We start from the raw sequence: 15,898 nt of genomic DNA, 5'->3' as shown, positions 1-15,898 counted from the left end.
GGTCCGGTTAGGGTTTAGGGATAGGGACGTAGAGGAGTTCCAGAGTCTAGGCGTCTGCTCCACACTTAAAGGTATGTGACCTGGCTATATGATGAAGGACTTCAGTGGATGTCATGCTGGCAAGTGCTGGGGATGAGGATCAGAGGGAACAAGAGATAGTCACTACCCGCGCCCCCCCCCCATCAGTGAATACCGACATTGAATGTCTGTGTAGCAAAAGGTATGAAGGCCTGTGACCTCCTAGATACGTGGGTTCGGGAATCAGAAGTTAGAAGCCTGGAATTTGGAATCCCATCATCAGCTAGACCTGAATGATACTGAAGAGCAAAGCCAGAGATCATTTTTAAGTCCGTAAGTTGAAGGTTGATGGCTAAAGCCCTGGGTTTACAAGTCTGAGAGTCCACTGGAGAAATCAAAGGCCCATTGCCTGCGAGTCTGCTGGAGGTTGTGCTGGTTGATAACACAGACAATGCATTTCACTGTATGTTTCAATATACATGTGATAAATAAATGAATCGGAAAGCTGAAAAGATTCTTGAGGATGTTACTAGAACTGGAAGACTTGAGTAATAAGAAGAGACTGGGTTGACTGGAACTTCTTCCCTGGTGTTTAGGAGGCTGAAAATAACCTTCTAGAGGTATTTATAATCACGAGGATGGTAGATAGGCTGAAATGGTCACAGTCTTTTCTCTCCAGTGCAGATGAGTCTAAAACTAGACACGTAGATTTAAAGTGAGGAAGGAAAGATTTAAAAGGGACCTGTGGGGCAACTTTATCCACACTGAGGTAGATGGGTATATGGAAAGAGCTGCCAAAGATAGCCACAGAGATGGGCACAATTAAAATATTTAAAAGACACTTGGACAAGTAAATAGTTAGAAAAGTCCAAGAGGGACATGGGTCAAGTGCAAGCAAATGGGACTAGCACAGTAGGACATCATGATTAGCATGGACGTGTTGGGCCAAAGGTCATCAGTGGAGGCAAAAGAATGGCAAACATTTTGGGTCATGATCCTGCATCAGGAATGGGAGCGCATAGGAAATCTAACCAGAATAAAGATGAGAGGAAAGGGTGAGATAGGGCCCAGCAGGTGATAAATGGAACCCAGGTGATGTTGGGGATGATGAGCAAATGGAGAACAGAACAGCCGTAGAAACAACCCCACGCATTTATTACCCTGAATCTCTACTTTTCCAAGTGTTCAAGAGTTGCATGTTATTAAGGATGCCTTCAGACTTCAGTTAAAAGTTGACCCAAGGATGTCCTTCATCTATATATATTTCTGAAGGACCATGGGATAAGTAGAGTCTCCTAAAGTAATATTAGTGCACATTGTATGTGTAACAGAATGGTTGCTGCATTCCATCAAGGTGATTAATTTACACTTATGGTTTACAATTGACACTTTAATCTCAAAATCAAGTTCTGAGTTTAAAAATAATCCACAATATCTACTGCTTTCACGATACATACTGAGAAGTTCATAGGTTAAATTGCACTTCAGCTTTTCCTGCATACAGCCTGTGCTATCACCCACTGAAGACCAGGACACACTGTCATTGATGCATAATCACATCATGTTAAAAGATTGATGACAACAACAGTTTAATCACTTCATTTATCAGGTTTATCCATAAGATTAGCCTGTCAAATCAATCTTCAAACCAAGCTTGAAGATATCACTCATGGATAAGTGGTTTCTGCAAGGACTACGGCACTCTACAATGAAACATTTTTGAATATCACAAGACTAATAGATAGCAGGTTTGATGTTTTCAATGACATCTGTCATAGGATGTGTTGTAAGAAATAATGAACTCTCACCATAACTTAATGGCTATTGCATCATCTACTATTATTTCCACTGAAGTAACAGCTGAAACATTTGGTCTCTTGAGTGAGCTTATCCTTCATGGGGCAGAATGAGGAGCTATATTGTAAATTATTGTTATCATTGCTGATCACATATATAAACCCTTGAAGGCAAATATGCAATTATAGATATTAAGAGTTGATCTGAGATGCTGTGGATGTTGTCTACATGGATTTTAGAAAGTGTTTGACAAAGTCCCTCATGGGAGGCTCATCCAGATTAAGATGCATGTGGTCCATGGAGAATAGGCTATCTGGATTCAGAAAAGGCTTGTCCATAGAAGACAGGGTGGTGGTCAAAGGGACTTATTCTCGCTGGAGTCTGCATTAGCAGTGTTCTGCAGGGATCTCAACTGGGACCTCTGCTGTTTGTGACGTAGATAAATGAACTGGATGAAAATGTAGATAACTGACTTAGTAAGTTTGCAGATGGTACAAAGATTCGTGGTATTGTGGACAGCATAGAAGACTAGCAAATAAAACAATGGGATATAGATCAGTTGCAGATATGGGCGGAGAAACTCAAGATGGAGTTTAACCTGGTCAATTGTAAGTGTTGTATCTCGGTAGGACAAATGCAAAGAGACAGTCCACTGCTCAGGGCAAAACCCTTAATAGTGTTGATGAACAGAGAGACTGTGGGGTCCAAGTTCATTGCTCCCTGAAAGTGGCACCCCGGTCAAAATTTCTGTTACTGTGAATAGTTAAGCGAGTAAAAGATGACCCGATTTCCAAAAGGCATAAAGTTAAAGATGACACATTTCTTTAATATTTTAAGCAAAATTACTTTTTTATTTCCATTTTTCACAGTTTCAAAATAACAAAAACGGAAAAGGGCCCGACGCAAAAGTTTGGGCACCCTGCATGGTCAGTACTTAGTAACACCCCCTTTGGTAAGTATCACAGCTTGTAAACGCTTTCTGTAGCCAGCTAAGAGTCTTTCAATTCTTGTTTGGGGGATTTTCGCCCATTCTTCTAGTTCTGTGAGATTCTTGGGCCATCTTGCATGCACTGCTCTTTTGAGCTCTATCCACAGATTCTCAATGATGTTTAGATCGGGGGACTATGAGGACCATGGCAAAACCTTCAGCTTGCACCTCTTGAGGTAGTCCGTTGTGGATTTTGAGGTGTGTTTAGGATCATTATCCTGTTGTAGAAGCCATCCTCTTTTCATCTTCAGCTTTTTTACAGATGGTGTGATGTTTGCTTCCAGAATTTGCTGGTATTTAATTGAATTCATTCTTCCCTCTACCAGTGAAATGTTCCCTGTGCCTCTGGCCTCAACACAAGTCCAAAGCATGATCAATTCCCCCCCATGCTTAACAGTTGGAGAGGTGTTTTTTCATGAAATTCTGCATCCTTTTTTCTCCAAACATACCTTTGCTCATTGTGGCCAAAAAGTTCTATTTTAACTTCATCAGTCCACAGGACTTGTTTCCAAAATGTATCAGGCTTGTTTAGATGTTCCTTTGCAGACTTCTGACACTGAATTTTGTGGTGAGGACGCAGGAAAGGTTTTCTTCTGATGACTCTTCCATGAATGTCATATTTGTGCAGGTGTCGCTGCACAGTAGAACAGTGTACCACCACTCCAGAGTCTGCTACATCTTCCTGAAGGTCTTTTACAGTCAAACAGGGATTTTGATTTGCATTTCTACCAATCCTACGAGCAGTTCCCTCAGAAAGTTTTCTTGGTCTTCCAGACCTCAACTTGACCTCCACCTTTCCAGTTAACTGCCATTTCTTAATTACATTACGAACTGAAGAAACAGCTACCTGAAAACACTTTGCTATCTTCTTATAGCCTTCTCCTGCTTTGTGGGCATCATTTGTTTTAATTTTCAGAGTGCTAGGCAGCTGCTTAGAGGAGCCCATGGCTGCTGATTGTTGGGACAAGGTTTGAGGAGTCAGGGTATTTATAAAGCTTTGAAATTTGCATCACCTGGCCTTTCCTAGCGATGACTGTGATCAAGCCATAGCCCTAAGAAGTTAATTAAGGTCTGAGACCTTGGTAAAAGTTATCTGAGAGCTCAAATCTCTTGGAGTGCCCAAACTTTACATGATGTTCCTTTCCTTTTTTTCACTCTAAAATTGTACAAAACAAAAATAATACACTAATCTTGCTTAAAATGTTGAAAAGAATGTTCCATCTTTAACTTTACGACTTTTGGAGATCAGTTCATCTTCTACTCACTTAACTATTCATAGTAACAGAAATTTTGATCGGGGTGCCCAAACTTTTGCATGCAACTCTATGTTCAACTTCCATAATGTAGAAATGTTTCAATATTCCTGTGAAAAATAAACACAAGTAATTTACTTAATGACCGTTGACTCAGAATTGAGCTGCATTAGACCCAGAGTAACAATCATTTTGTTCTCCTTTATACTCGCATACTGGAAATGGCATTAAACAATCTTGAATCTTGAAAAATATTTACACTAGCAAATGAAGCTGATATTTCGACTTATACAGCACTTATATGCCTTGAAACCTCACAGGAACCTTCTCAAGAAAATAGGACACCAAGGAAACAAATGCAAAGCAAAAGCCTGGTCAAAAATAAGTTTCAGTCTTCAAAAACACAACAGAAGCATAGTGAAGTTCACAGAGGAGATTACAGAATTTGGGTATCTGCCACCTGAAAGTAATGTCACTTAAAAGTTAATGTGGGGATGAGTTTGTAAAGCATTGGAAGAGCACAGAGATCTCAGAGCCTTACAAATAAGAACAGATTACAAAGTAGATCCAGGATAGAAGGAATTTGAAAACAAAGTTTAAAATCTAATAAGAGATATTTCTGAACTGAAAGCTAATGTAGATCACCAAGCACAGGAGTGGAGCATGAACAGAATTAACACAAGTGACAAGCAGCAGAGTTTTGAAAGTCTAAATTTATGGCGAATACAAGTGACACCATGCAGAAATGCACAGGTATTGTTAGTATAGAGTTAACAAGGGTGAAAATAAAGATGTTAGCAACAGCTGAGCTAAGGCAGGGACAAAATTAGGTATGTTACTGGCTAGTGGCCCAACGACATCGGCGCCGGACCCGGGAGCAGAGGTTCCCAGGTTCAAAACTGTCGGGTCTGCCCCCAAGTACGTTTTCCATCTGTGCCCGGTTGAGTGTTGAGATCGCAACTCGACCTCGTAAAATAAAAGGGGAAATACTGTGAAAATGTCTGTGTGAGGAGTGGCCCACCACACAGTCTCTCTCTCGCTCAGCACCTTGTAAAAGCCATGAAGAAAAAAGACATCATCACGGACGCACGCACGGACACGCAGACACAGACGCGCACGCACGTAGACGCACACGCACAGACTCACATGCACGCAGGCACACGCCAAAAAAAAACAGGCAGACTCGCCCATAATGTAGATACGTGGTCCAAAGTTCATTCTGGGATCAAATGTGGCATTAAGTTTGTGTCTGGCTCAGATGCAAGACAGGGAAGGAGTAGATGGTAAGAGAATAAAGTTGATAATGGGAACAATAAACATATGGGATTCTGCAGATGCTGGAAGTCCAGAGCAACACAGACATAGTGCTGGAGGAAATCAGCAAGTCAGGCAGCATCTATGGAGAAAAATAGAAAAATAAGATGACTTTTCAGATTGTGATTCTTCCTGGAAAGAAAAAGGGAAGAATCCAATATGAAAGGCTGGGAGGGGAGGGGTGGGCAAGAGCTGATTAAGTGATAAGTGAATCCAAGTGAGGGAGTAGGATAGGTGCCTGGAGAAGGGAGAAGTGGGAATGCTGTTAAGAAGATGAGAGATGATAGATGGAAGTGGCAATGGGTGGAAGAAGATGGTATCTGATCAGAGAGTTCAGCATATCATGGATTAAAGGGGAGAAGAGGACGGAAGCAAGAGGGAGAAATGTATGGGTGATGGTGGATCAAGAGGGCAAGGATGGGAAGGAGAGAAGGTATGAGGGCTAGTAAGAATGAAACTCAAAAGTGGGGACGGAAGCTGTTGGAGAAATTGATATTCATGCTGTCAGGTCAGAGACTACTACGGAGAATGAAATTCTGTTTCTCTAATCAGTGTCTGGCCTCAACTTGACAATAGAGGAAGCTGTATTATAGAGAAGAACTGCACTGGTTGCAAAAGAGCTAGCTCGCTACAACGTGGACATAGCAGCTCTCAGCAAAACGCACCTAGCAGACAAGGGCCAGCTGACAGAACGTAGTGGTGGATACACGTTCTTCTGGAGCGGTCGCAGCAGCGCTGAACGACGAGAAGCAGGCGTGGGATTTGCCATCAATTCTAACCTCGCCCGTAAACTCACCAAGCACCCAGAGAGCATCAACGACCGCCTGATGACACTTCAGCTCCCACTTGCAAACAAGAAGAGTGCTACGCTGATTAGTGCCTACGCTCCCACCATGACCAACCCAGATGACATTAAAGACAAGTTCTATGAAGAACTCGACGCCCTCATCTCAGCAATCCCAGAGTCAGAGAAGCTCATCGTTCTCGGGGACTTCAATGCCAGAGTAGGGACAGACTACCAAACCTGGGAAGGAATCATTGGAAGACACGGCACTGGCAAGTGTAACAGCAACGGCCTTCTGCTCCTCAAGACGTGTGCCACACTCGACCTTGTCATCACCAACACCCTGTTCCACTTACCCACCCGTAAGAAGACGTCATGGATGCACCCACGCTCGAAGCACTGGCATCTGATTGACTACATCATCACCAGGAAGAGGGACAGGATGGATGTCAGAGTGACGAGAGCCATGTGTGGTGCCGACTGCTGGACCGACCACCGCCTCATTGTGTCCAAGTTCAGGCTTCGCATTCTGCCCATGAGAAGACCCCAAGGGCAGAAGGCTGCAAAGAGGTTGAATGTCTCCAAGCTGAAAAGCAGCAGGGTTACAGAAGAATTCGTCGATGACCTTGAAGGCAGACTGCCAGACACACCACAGGAAGACGGGACCAGTGTTGAGGAACAGTGGACGGCCTTCAGAGACGCTGTCTACACTACCGCCCTCGAACATCTCGGACCAGCAACCCGAAGAAACCAAGACTGGTTCGATGAGAGTGATGAAGAAATACAGACACTACTAACGGAGAAACATCAACATTACAGAGCGCATCAGAACGACCCCACGTCGCTAGCCAAGAAAGATGCCTTTACCAACGCAAGAAGAAAGGTGCAGAAAAACTTCGCGAGATGCAGGACAGCTGGTTCAGCAAGAAGGCCGATGAAATCCAGGGCTATGCAGACAGCCACAACATAAAGCGCTTCTACGATACGCTTAAGGCTGTATACGGACCCCAGTCCTCCGGCTCCTCACCCCTCCTCAACGCAGATGAGACGCAGCTGCTGACAGAGAAGAAGCAGATTCTGGATCGGTGGGCTGAGCACTTTAACATCATCCTTAACCGCCCTGCCGACATCAACGACGAGGCCATTGCCCGCCTGCCCCAGGTACAGATCAACAAGAACATCGACATCCTCCCCACAGTATATGAAGTCAGAAAGGCAGTGAAGCAACTCTCCTGTGGCAAAGCGCCAGGACCCGATGCAATCCCTGCTGAGGTATACAAAGCAGGAGGCCCTGTCATGATGCAAAAGCTGACTGTACTCTTCCAGTCCATGTGGAAAAAGGGACAGGTCCCGCAACAGCTGAAAGATGCCAGCATAGTCCACATCTACAAGAGGAAAGGCAACCACCATTCTTGCGACAACCACCGAGGCATCTCCCTCTTGTCCATTGCGGGGAAGATTCTGGCCCGCGTCCTGCTCAAACGCCTTCTCCAACATCTTGAGCAAGGTCTGTTCCCAGAAAGCCAGTGCGGCTTCCGTGCTGAACGTGGGACCGCGGACATGATTTTTGCTGCGCACCAACTCCAGGAAAAATGCCAGGAGCAACACAGCAACCTCTTCGTGACCTTTGTCAATCTAACCAAGGCTTTCAATATGGTCAGCAGAGAAGGCTTGTGGAAGATCATGGAGAAGTTTGGCTGCCCCAGCAAGTTCATCACAATCGTCCGGCAGTTCCACGACGGTATGATGGTGAAAGTTCTGGATGACGGCGACGAGTCGGAGGCCTTCCCAGTGACAAATGGCGTCAAACAAGGCTGCGTTCTTGCCCCGACTCTGTTCAGTATGGTATTCTCTGCCATGCTGACAGATGCCTTCCATAACTACGAAGAAGGAATCCACATCAGATACAGGACTGACGGCAGGTTGTTCAACCTTAGGCGCCTGCAGGCAATTACGAAGGTGCAAGAGACTGTCATCAGAGACTTCTTGTTTGCTGATGACTGCGCACTCAACGCCAGCACAGAGCAGGAGATGCAGCGTGAAATGGACTGCTTCTCACAAGCCTGCGACAACTTCGGTCTCACTATCAGCACCAAAAAGACCGAAGTTATGTACCAGCCTGCCCCAGGAAAGCCATACCAGGGAGCCGCGCAACACGGTGAAGGGCCAGAACCTCCAGGCAGCCGACAACTTCACCTACCTGGGCAGCATACTCTCTTGCGCAGTGAACATAGACGCTGAGGTCAACAACAGGATTGCCAAAGCCAGCGCCGCCTTCGGGAGACTCCGTGAGAACGTCTGGGAGCGGAGAGGACTCAGCCTTACCACCAAGCTGAAGGTCTACTGTGCAGTGGTCCTTACCACCCTCCTTTACGCCAGCGAGACCTGGACTGTCTACAGCAGACACGCCAAACAGCTCAACCACTTTCACCTGAGCTGTCTCCACAGACTCCTCCACATCAGGTGGCAGGACAAAGTCCCCGACACGGAAATCCTGGAACGAGCTGGGCTCTGCAGCATCTACACCCTCCTGCTGAAAGCCCAAGCCAGGTGGGCTGGACATGTGGTCAGAATGCCAGACAGCCGATTGCCTAAGCAGCTGCTGTACGGAGAACTGTGTCAGGGCAAGCGCTCAGTCGGAGGGCAGAAGAAACGTTACAAAGACTGCCTGAAAGCATCCCTCAAAGGCCTGGGTGTCGACATCAACATGTGGGAGAAGCTTGCCCTCGACCATCCAGCCTTGCGCAGCAAGATCACCACAGGAGCCCGTGCAGCTAAAGTCAGGCGCATCATCGAGGCGCAACGAAAGCGTGCTGTGCGCAAGGCCCGAGCAGCATCCACTGCCACGACAGCACCTACCCACTTGTGTCCCACATGTGGGCGAGCCTTCAGGGCCCGGATTGGCCTCATCAGTCACCTCCGGACCCACAGCCATCAATCTCCCATTTGACTTTGAAGCCATGGTCATCTTTGACTACGAAGGACGAACAACAGATAGAGCATGCTGGTAAGGGAATGGGAAGTGGAATTGAAATAGCTGGTTACTGGGACATTTTGGCTTTCATGGCACAGCACTTCATATTCCACCTTGGAAGTCTCAACCTGATGGCATGAACATTGATTTCTTCAACTTCTGGTAACCACCTTCCAGTCCCACTTTTGTTCTCCCTTTCTCATTGGGCCCCATACCTCCTCTCTTTCTCCTCTGCCAGGCTCTTGATCCACCATCATACATATATTCCTCCATCTGGTTCCCCTCACCTCCTTCACTTTACACCATGGTCCACTGTCCTCCTCTATCAGATTCCATCTTCTCAGTTCTTAGTTATTTCTACCTATTACCTCCCAAATTCTTACATCATTCGTATTTACCACCTCCCCCACCTGCCAACCTTCCCCTCTCACTTAGATTCACCTATCACCCAAATTTCACCCCTCCCACCCCACCCTTTTATAACCCCTTCATCTCTCTTCCTTTCCAGTACTAAGGAAGGGTCCTGACCTGAAACATTGATTGTGCATTTCCCTCCATAGATGCTGCCTGACTGGCTAAATTCCTCCAGTTCTTTGTGTGTAGCTCCAGTTTTCTAACATCTAAAGACTTGCTTGTGTTCTGTACCAAAGAGCACAACTCGTATTATGCAGTTATATAACACCATCCTTCAACAATGACCATTTATGGGGGACCCAAGAAAAGACAGACTAACCTCTCAGTGAAATTCATCATCATGTTCAATATGCTAGTACCACTTTAGTCAATTGAGGAAAAGGGTGTGCAAACATAGACATTAAACACTGTACAAAACACATTGTCTACAAGGTTGCCATGATCCCTGCCATTCTGCATGCACCTCAAACCACCAGAGAGATACCAAAGTTGTTGCTGCAGAATCTTTGCAATCTAAAGAAACAACTTCAACTTCCTTTTCTAGACTAACATCCCCTGCACTGGGGTTCTAATGACATCCAGTTGGCTCCACTGGCCAAGCAATTTTGTTTGCATGTTCAATAACACATCCTTAAAACAAATACTCTATTCTGAGCTTTGGCTAAAAAACAAGTGAGGAAAAGATTCAGAGAAATTCTCAAAATTTCCACTGTTATCCAGGACACCCTGACAACTCAAAGTGACGAAGGACCATTTGGGAAGGTGTAAAGAAATATCATGAACAGACATGCACAGAAATTTTCCAAGAATTTGCTGAATACAAATGTGTAAGTCGGCCCTCCTTATCCACGAGGGATTGGTTCCGGGACCTCTTGCAGATACCAAAAAATGTAGATGCTCAAGTCCCTTACTCAACCTGTCTCAATGCGGTGGATCGTAGGACCCAGTGGAACCCCGGACCTTATTTAACCTGTCTCAGTGCAGTGGGCATTAGGACTCAGTGGCAGAGCTCTGAATCCGCAGTGCTTCTGTTTACGAAAATAATCACGATCACGATTGAAAATAAAGTGGAAATAATAAAGTGATCAGAAAGTGGTGAAACACCATCAGTCATTGGAAAAGCGTTAGGCTACAGTTGGTCAACAATCAGAACAATTTTAAAAGATAAAATGAGAAAAGCCCTGCCCAATTAAAGCTACAATTATTACTAAGCAACGCAGTGGTTTAATTATTGGGTTTTGGGTTTTTGATCCTCCACATCAACCCGGCAGGGATGGAGAGTGTGCTCTGGAGCGATCTGTCACTGGATCGAACTCAGGAACTTCTGTTCCCAAGCCCGGCGCTGAAACATACGTTTCTTAAGTATTTTATATGCACAGAAAGGTAAAACATATACTATATACTAGGACAAATGTTTGACTAACTGACACTAAATAATACCAGATGTACCTGTTCCGACTTACTTAGTAAGAGAACTTCTGTTTTTTTCGATCCCAATCCACGATAACCTACGCACATCCTCCCGTATTCTTTAAATCATCTCTAGATCAACTTATAATACCTAATACAATGTAAATGCCATGTAAAATAGTTGTTATACTGCATTGTTTAGGGAATAATGATAAGAAAAAAAGTCTGTACATGCTTGAACAGCAAGTGGTGGAAGAGCACTTCCGGGTTTTCTCAATTCGCAGTTGGTTGAATTCGCGCATGCAGAACTTGCGGATAAGGAGGACCAAATGTACTTTCATTTAAATTGAGCCTAGGAGAAGAAATTAAGCTACAGAGATCCGAGGAAAACAAATCACTCATCACTGTGATACAGGTGACCTTTTGAAAAGAAGAGTCTGAGCATACGTATAATTCTAACAACATGGGTAACTTTACACAGTTCAATGAAAATATAAATGTTTAACATGCCATGAAACAAATGTTATTTACATAATTTTACATCAATTTTGTTTGATAATGTTCCTGTGAAATACTTTGAAACATTTTTCCACATTAAAAACATTATACAAACACAAATTGTTGCTTTCTTGGTTAAAATCATTTTCAGATCCTCATTTCTATTTATACCCATGCACTCTCCCATTGCAGAAGCAGTACATAGACACAACACTTTCAACTAAAGGGAGTAAAGACAAACAGGTAAACATACAATTAATTTAATATAATCTATTGCTTCGGACATGTTAACAGAACTTATAGAAAATCATGATTTGAATAAATGCGAATACCTATTGTTTTATGAAGGGAAAATCATATTTGAAAAAGTTGGGTTTATTTTTGAGGGCAGAATAATGAGGAGCTAGTGGAAGTTGTACATATTCAGTAGACTTTTAAATGCACATAAAAGACTGCTATTTAAAATAAGGGCCGATGGGAATAGCAATTTGCAGAATAATTAAAGAAAAAGCTTAGGATGTCAAAGGACTCTTTTTCCCAAACCGGAACAATGTTACTTGTCGGGAGCCAGATGAAAAAGTAATGCCTATTCAGCAGTTCATAGTTTATGGAAGTGATCGAAGAAAGTTGACAACTTAAGACACATTCCAGGCAGAAAATGAATTTGAGATGGAGAATTAGCCACAGTCTTATTGAATAGCAAAGCACACTCAAAGGGCTCGTTTCTGCTTCAAATTCTTACAATTAATTTGCTCTTTGTAAATATCGTCAAGCATCATATTTTTTGTAAAATGCTCATCCTGGTTTTCAGATCCCTCCCTGATCTCACCCTACTCTGTAAACGGCCTCTTTCAGCATTACGAGATTCAGTTCCAGATTCATGAACTTAACAGTGACCCTTCTTCTGTCAAAGCTCTAAACTGCTTTCCTTTTCTTAAACCTCTCTGCCATTCATTCTCTTTTAATACTTCCTTAAAGACTCCCCTTTAAGCCGCCTTCTTTGGTCATCTCCCCTTGTATCTACTTATTGGACACTTTTTTCACAACAGTTCTGAAGCAGTATGGATTATTTTAATCACACATGGACACCATATAAACTCAAGATACAAATCAGAAATTAAAAAGCACATTCTACCACATTAGAAATAAAAAATAAGTTAAATTCAACGCAATGAAAATGAGTTGAATTTACAACCTTCATTTGCTTTTCCACAGTATTTATAGATCAATCATTCAGCTAATTAGCACAGGTTACTCGCTTATTTGAACCAATGTGAAAAGTATAACTATTATTTTCTGCTAATGAAATAAGATGTGTTTATATCCCACATTTAGTATTATTAAAATTACCATACATACTGTAAAATCATTTATTTTTAAACATGCAATTGCAGCAGCCTCACTCTCAGCAAAGGGATGAATGTCCAGCTAATTTGTAGATGATTACTGTCAGCTAGTACTTAGAATTGCCTTCAAATCAATCCACGGGATCTTTTTTTTACAAATACCCAAACAGGAGTAGAAGTGATCAGTTCAACATCTTATCCAACAGACATCACTGCAATGGTTCCTCAAATGTCAAAGTAGAATTTGCGCTAAATTCTTAAAATCAACTCCATAATCTTCGAGTCCCTTTCTGAATTAATTTAAAATCTTAGCACTGATCTTGGTTGAAATTTAATGTAAAAATTTAAATATTCAACAGCAACTTCCATTTATATTCCACCTTTAACATGCACAACAATGCCAAAGGACATTACAAGAGCATTAAACAAACAATATTGTGCAATGTAGTTTAATAATTAAATAATACAGGTTGTGCACAAGCCTAAATTATGAGGGTCAGCAGGGTTTTTAATGTCAGAGTGGTTTTCAGTTTATCAGTTGATAATAAACGGAGAAAATCATGCCCATTTCTTGATTTCCCACCCAAAGACTACTAAAGCCATTTGCAGGATTTGTGTATCATCTTTATTCCTGAGAATTAACTAAAAGAAAGAAAGATCAGGGACCAAGCCTAAAACCTCATCTTCAGATGTGATTACTTCACATTAGCCACTGAGCCACCGGGGAGGAGCAGGTCATCAACACTGGAAAGAAATACAGTGGATTCCGGTTAATCCTGACTGCCACTTATTTTGGGACAAATCTTAAAGAACATCAAATTAATTGAGAAAATAGCCAGGATCCCCTTTATTTATTTGGGACACTATGGCACTTGATTGGGACAGGAGACTGTTGCTGAACAGGTTCTAACTAGTGTCAGATGTGTGCACTTGCACGGCCGCTGGACAGGACACTGTGCATACAGCAAACAGTTTCTAAACAGCATCAGTTGCACCTGTTTATGTTCAAAGAGCAGGGATTTTTGTCACTTACAATTGATGAGAAATAAGTAGTAAGACAATTCTGAACCATTTTGTTCACTGTGGTTTCAAGCCTTCAGGTTTGGAGATGCCAGAAACAGCCATGAATGAAAATGTAACAATTTGACTACTTCAACTACAAAGAATTTGAAGGTCTTCAATGTCACAATGAAAATGAAGATTTGGAGGATGCAATCATCGAAAACATTGTATGAAGGCAGTCCATTACCTGCACTAGGTCCTGAAGTCCTGAAGAATGGTCTCTGCCCAAAGTGTCAACTGTTCACTCTTTTCTATAGAGGCTGCCCAGCTTGCTGAGTTCCACCAGTATTTTGTGTGTGTTACCTGGACTAGGTCTCAGCTCTGGTTTTGGTCATTTACAGTCAATCAAAAGAACACAGCACGTACTCTGGATTAATTCCTCTGTCGATAACTACAAGGTGAGTGTTTCTTATCCAAAATCCAAAACTTTTTTAAGCCCTGACCTGACAATACAAATGGAAAATCCCACAAGGCGCTGTAAAGTTTCCCAGGCAACACACAGGTGTCTACACACCACATATGTAGTGAGAAATGACCACACATATGTGATGATCAAAAATTAAATAAAAACTGAAAAACACTGCGTAATATGAAAAATGAAGATTGCAATCATGTACTGAAAGAGTGGATTCATCAGTGTCTGAACATATGCCTTTTAAGGTATGCTGATCATTAAACTTACAAATATCTATCGCGACAGAAGGTAATTCTGAATATTCAGCAAGCTATTTGAAGAAACTTAAGAAAAGACGTGGCATTAAGTTTTCAAAGATTTTTGGTGATAAAGTATCATGAAGCAGCAGAGAAATTCATTGATAAGTTTGCCAAGGTCATCGCTGATGAAAATCCAACACACTTAACAGCTGCATCAGTACATATGTGTGATGAACAAGTATAAAACAAAGACTGTTTACCAATAGCACATAATTTCTGAGTTGGAAATTATAGCAAACCCAAGCTATCTCATTATATATTGCAAAATCCAAAACCCGAAACATTCCTGGCCCCAAGCATTTCGAATAAGGGGTACTCAGCCTGTATTAAGATCTAGTACATAGATTTATAGTACTGAAGTAGTATTTGTAATATTCTAATTTGTTCGGTATTTCATTTAAATACATCATTTGTTGGCAAGTAGTTAAGGCGTCAGTCTAGTGATCTGAAGGTCGCTAGTTCGAGCCTCGGCTGAGGCAGCGTGTTGTGTCCTTGAGCAAGGCACTTAACCACACATTGCTCTGCGACGACACCGGTGCCAAGCTGTATGGGTCCTAATGCCCTTCCCTTGGACAACATCAGTCGCATGGAGAGGGGAGACTTGCAGCATGGGCAACTGCCAGTCTTCCATACAACCTTGCCCAGGCCTGCGCCCTGGAAACCTTCCAAGGCGCAAATCCATGGTCTCACGAGACTAACAGATGCCTATTTATTAAATAGCAGATTGTCTTTTTTATACCTTTTTAACCATTTCTGTAAAACTTCAGCTAATTGGAGCAGCCTCTTAATTGGACCAAATTATACTGGTCCTGATGTGTCCCAGTTAACTGGAATCCATTGTATCAGAAAGTAATTTCTAAAAACAATTAAGGCAAACTATATTAGTGTGAAGTGTGAATCGTTAACAGATTACAATTGGACAAAATATCTGGATACTATACTGTTCTGACATACTGCTACCTCTAAGCTATAAGTACTATGAATAGATAAATGCAATTCTATTCTGTACTAGCTTAAGGATCTAGATTCCACAGACCTACTTTGTGAATTAACAAACAATACCTATTGACAAACATAAGATGCTTATAATACTGCAAAATAATCCAGTTTCAATGAAAATTGACAACTAATTCGTCCAAAATTAAATAGGTAGAAGTCATATGATATTTATCAACTTGAAACATATCAATTATAACTATACACATAATGTATTAACATAAGCAATCATACCTTTGTGCGACTGTTTTGATTCCAAAATCCTTGCCTGGTAATGAAAGTGAACAGATTATTTAATTATGATCCCATTTTATCACGCAGTGTTATACA

At 42.3% G+C, this 15,898-nt stretch overlaps 1 protein-coding gene across 7 annotated transcripts in view; it reads right to left on the bottom strand.

Moving 5' to 3' along the window:
* Positions 1-15,898, bottom strand: part of fars2 (phenylalanyl-tRNA synthetase 2, mitochondrial) — a 434,754-nt gene that overhangs the window by 404,747 nt on the left and 14,109 nt on the right. For 6 of the 7 annotated variants that reach the window (XM_063070032.1, XM_063070031.1, XM_063070030.1 and 3 more), the window contains exon 2: positions 15,803-15,836. The exons of the other annotated variant lie outside the window; for it this stretch is intronic. The gene's annotated coding sequence lies outside the window, so the exon portion shown is untranslated. The remainder of the gene's footprint in view (positions 1-15,802; positions 15,837-15,898) is intronic. 7 annotated transcript variants of the gene reach the window in all.

Source organism: Mobula hypostoma, chromosome 17, assembly GCF_963921235.1.
Source record: "Mobula hypostoma chromosome 17, sMobHyp1.1, whole genome shotgun sequence".
NCBI classification, from domain to species: domain Eukaryota; kingdom Metazoa; phylum Chordata; class Chondrichthyes; order Myliobatiformes; family Myliobatidae; genus Mobula; species Mobula hypostoma.
This window is presented reverse-complemented; position numbering and strand designations above follow the sequence as displayed.